Here is a 4,471-nt window from a genome sequence, read left to right as displayed (position 1 = left end):
TACAATGGAGGTAAAATCCTTTGGTGATGTGAGGGTCATTGAAATACAGCCTTATTACAATGAAATCCCCCCCCCAAAAGAAGTATTCTTTTCATAATAGATATAATTATTATGATTAATAAAGTTTTAATTCACTGATTAATGTAAACTCTATGAAGGGTTCGGAAAATATGTAGTAAAAACCTGAAAGGAACAAATTAAAAAATGGTTTTTGGAAGGCAAACAGGAAAGCCAACATGGGTTTCATTAGTTTGAGCAAATCTCAGTCAATGAAATGACTGCATCGCAAGTAATCTCAGAAGTGGAAAGCCAAAACGGCAGCAGCTCTACTTAGGGAAACAGAGATGGAGATGGGATGTCAGCTGCATAATGGGGTCTCTCCTCTTAAAACTCTGTCAAGTGCAGATTTTATATTTCCTCTGGCAGGTAGAACCAAAAATGGGACAGACTTTTCCCATGCCCAAAGGATATTATTCTTGGCAATAAAGAATCTTGAAATTAATGAGCTGTCTACTTGAGATATACCATTAAAAATGTATATGAGAAAACCAGTCTATGCAAACTCCATTCCCTCAATCAGTAAACACTGTCCTGGGAGTTAACTCAACATTTAACAAAAGTTCCATTAACTTTTGCAAACCACCCTCATCTCAGTCAGCTGTGAAAGCTGAATTTGTTCCACCCTCTCTCTGCTGTGGCCTGCAAAAGAGTAAGCACTTTCCCAGGACACACATGGTTGTTACCATCAATGTTTCTATTTCCTCCCTGGAGTGCTTTTCCATAGATAGGTCGTGCCTGAAGCAAGGGAGGGCACCCATGCACTACAAAAGATGGATAAGTGCCTATGATCATTAGTACCATACTTACTACTTACATTGGAAAATGAAGAAATGATAATGAAATTGCTTTTCTGGACTGACATTCATGGATGGCAGAAAGGGACATCAGAGAATGACTGCAATATTTGCTCTTCTGAGTACTGAAGCTTCCAGACAAACTCAGTGGCAAGTGACATGAAAATCACATGCTAATACACTCACAATCTCACCCAAGTGGGAAAGGGCACTGGGCACTTGTTAATCTTTAAGGGGAAATTTTCAAAAAAACTTAGTATTTGCCCTCAACAACACTCAAAGCTTCTTGTAAATCATATTCATATACTTAAGCATTAATTTACATACTTAATTTCTGACAGGCTGACAACCTCAAGCCTTTTCCCCTCTTAGTGTAAAGTGAGAAGTCACTTGTTATTCAGTGTATCCGTTACAGTGGTGGTGCCGCTAACGGTATTTTATATAATGTGCTATCTGCAGAAAGGCAGATAAGAATTTGATTTAACATCCAATTAAAAGCCGTCATTGAAAAATTACTTCAAATAAGCCTTTTATTTTCTTTAATCAGTCTTCAATTCAAGCCTTCCTTGGACCTACTGAACCAAGCATCAGGACTCATGAATTTTGATTAAAAAATTTGAGCCCATTTCTAACTTAAGCAGATTTTTTTGTTGCACTGTTTGATAGAAATTTAATAAATCTATGAATCCTAGCCAGCATCATTTATCATCTTTTTTTCCGCAAGACTGGCCTATTATACCTAGGCAGTAAATTATGAGGGAACCAGCAAACCAAAACTTTTCAGCCGGTTACTGAAGAAGAGATATAATCACTTGCATTGAACCATATAATTATGGTAGAATATGAAGCTCTGAAACATTAGGTCCTGTTTTGAATATGTAATGCTCATGCTTGGAGAGGCTAAAGATTCTAGCTGATCTAATACAGCTCACTGTAGCACCATATTAAAGTCTTTCTTATTAATGAAAAATAACAGAAAAGTAAATAAAACAAAACCAAAAATGCTTGTAAACAAGAAACCTAAGAACTGATCCTGGCTTTTAAACAGCAGATGGAAAGTCAAAAGCTCTCCACCTGGTACATGACAGCTAAATGCGTTGTTATAAAGGTTTGGGTTGTGTTATTTCCATCTACTACTCAAACAAAAATAATTCTTTTCTTTCTTCTTTTTCTTTTTAAAGAGATACATATTCAAGATTTTACATGCATCCCATATGGAACTTTAGTGTATGGAACATATACTACTTTGCTTGCTTCATTCAAAAAATGTTTCGGTAAGCCTGTAGGGACACATAGTACGATTTGCTTTGAACTGCAATTGTAAAAAGACAGGTAAGCCTAATTTTAATATGTGTTAAGTAAAAAGTAATATGGAAAGGTTTTACACAGTGCACTGTGAGGTACACACAGAGTGTGTTGTAAGGAAAGCTTCCTTACAACACTGTCATTTAAGGTAATTATTGAAAGTCAAGTAAGAGTTTCTAAGCAGTAGTGTATGTGCTGCTACCAGTAGCTTCTATTGATTTCTGGTATCTGGGAGGATGACCCAGGAATACTTCATGTAGAATTCACAGAGAGGGTCACAGTGAAAAACATAGTTGAAAAGGATTACATTCTGTCTCAGCAAGATCACCCTATATATAGTGCAGCTTTTCACTCTATAAATCAACTTATTTGCCCTTGTAGTTCTTGGTCAGCATGTCAGTCATTTCTTACACTGGAATTCTTTCTTTTTAGGGTGGGCCATTTCTTTGCATATTTCTATGCTCTGTATAGTCTTGTAGGATGCCAATCCTCACCAGTCTCCAGCAATGAATAGGATCATATTCTTAAGAAAGGGAACTATTCAGAGCAGCCAAACTGCTGTGTCTCCCCTTGGCTGGGTTCTCGCCGAATCCTGGTAAGCCTGTAGTATGTAACATAATAGTACCATTGCTCATATACTTTTCCATTCTACACAATGTAAGAAAGAATGGGTAAGGATGAATGGATTGATGAAGAAAATCCTTTACTGTAGTCTTAACTTCTTACTATGCTGACTATTATGTTCTGGTGATTCTTTTTTGGGAGACAAAATTCTTAGCTAAACACTCTAGGCAGAGGTTTAAGATGCTCCAAAAGATGAACAACACTGATCCCCTTAGAAAATCCAACAATGATTAATAATAGAGAACTAAAAGGAGGAATTCTACTTAGCTTTACAACCTGTGTTCTTTTTTTTTTTTTATAGTCTTCCCCAAATATTCTGTGCAAAAAGAGAAAGAAAATGGTAAATGATGCTATAAATTGGTCATTTTAAAAAGGTTCAAAAAAGAAAATTTTAATCATAGTTAGGGTAATAAAGTAGCATCTCACAAATATAAGCTAATTTTCAAAGAAGGAAAAAGAATGGTCAGTGAAAAGCTTGTCATAGTTCAATATTAATTGAGAAGAGACATTCATGTGATAGAAGACCACATCTTAGTGTCTACTTATAGCATTGCCACTATGGATAAGACAGTAAGTTCTACTGATATTTTTCTTTCAGCTTTTTAAAAATTGACAGGCTACATTATTTGCTTATGTTTATTTTTCCTCTTTCAGTTATGCAGTATGATTGTCAGTCTTTAGTTCAATGTAATATTAATATGTATGTTAGCTTTTAGATTTTAAAGATGTGGAAGCAATAATCATTGCATTCATGTACAAGACACAAGCACAGGAACTCCAGGTTAAGTTTCAAGATACTTTTAAAAAATATACCAAAGTCTTTGTTTCATTTTAAGCCAATGGGCATTTCAAATCAGAGGCCATATGTTGTTGATCCATTAAAAAATGTCTCATCAAAATAATGTTAGCAAGATGTCAAGAAGTGACTGGATTCTAAGATAAATCTTGACTTGGGTTAGATGGAATTTCTAATTTGAGTTCTATTGCTATGATAAGCACCATCACCAAAATCAACTTTGGGGTGAAAGGATTTATTTGGCTGATATTTTCATGTCACAATTCTTCACTGAGGGAAGTTAGGGAAGGAGTTAGTGAAGATGACACCAAGAAGAAACGCTGTACATTGGGTTGCATATTCTAGCATCTGCTCTGATAGTTTTTTTTATACAGCTCAGGACCCATTGCCTAGGGATGATATCACCCACAGTGACAATCAAACTGACAATCAAAAAGAAAATAATGTCACACAGATACACCTAAAAGTCAATCAGACAAAGGCAACCTCAAAACAGAAATTTACTCAGCGAACTCTTGGCTATGTCATACTAACTATGTATGATGCCAACTAGGAGAATATGATAAAAGTTCATGGATATAAAAATATCTTTTACTTTCCCAATCTACCATCGTAGTAGATTTGTTAGAGGACACAGGTCTTATCATTCACTAAATAGAATATTTTAAAGTAACTATACATTTAAATGAGGTCCTGTGGTGGTCTAAATGAGCATGCCCTGAGGCATGTATTTGCATGTTTAAGTTCCAGTTGAACTGTTTAGAAGGATTGGGAGGATTGGCCTTGTTGGAGTTGATAAGTCTTTGGAGGAGGTATGCCAATGAGATGGGCTTTAAGGTTTCAAAATACCACACCAGGCCCAATCTCTGTCTCTCTGTCTCTCTGTCTCTCT

At 35.8% G+C, this 4,471-nt stretch overlaps 1 protein-coding gene across 1 annotated transcript in view; it reads right to left on the bottom strand.

Annotated features, from left to right (window-relative positions):
* Window positions 1-4,471, bottom strand: part of Aff2 (AF4/FMR2 family member 2) — a 328,595-nt gene that overhangs the window by 231,709 nt on the left and 92,415 nt on the right. The window lies entirely within an intron of this gene.

Source organism: Mastomys coucha, chromosome X (genome assembly GCF_008632895.1).
Source record: "Mastomys coucha isolate ucsf_1 chromosome X, UCSF_Mcou_1, whole genome shotgun sequence".
Lineage (NCBI taxonomy): Eukaryota > Metazoa > Chordata > Mammalia > Rodentia > Muridae > Mastomys > Mastomys coucha.
The sequence above is the reverse complement of the archived record's forward strand: the minus strand, read 5'-3'. Positions and strand labels throughout refer to the sequence as shown.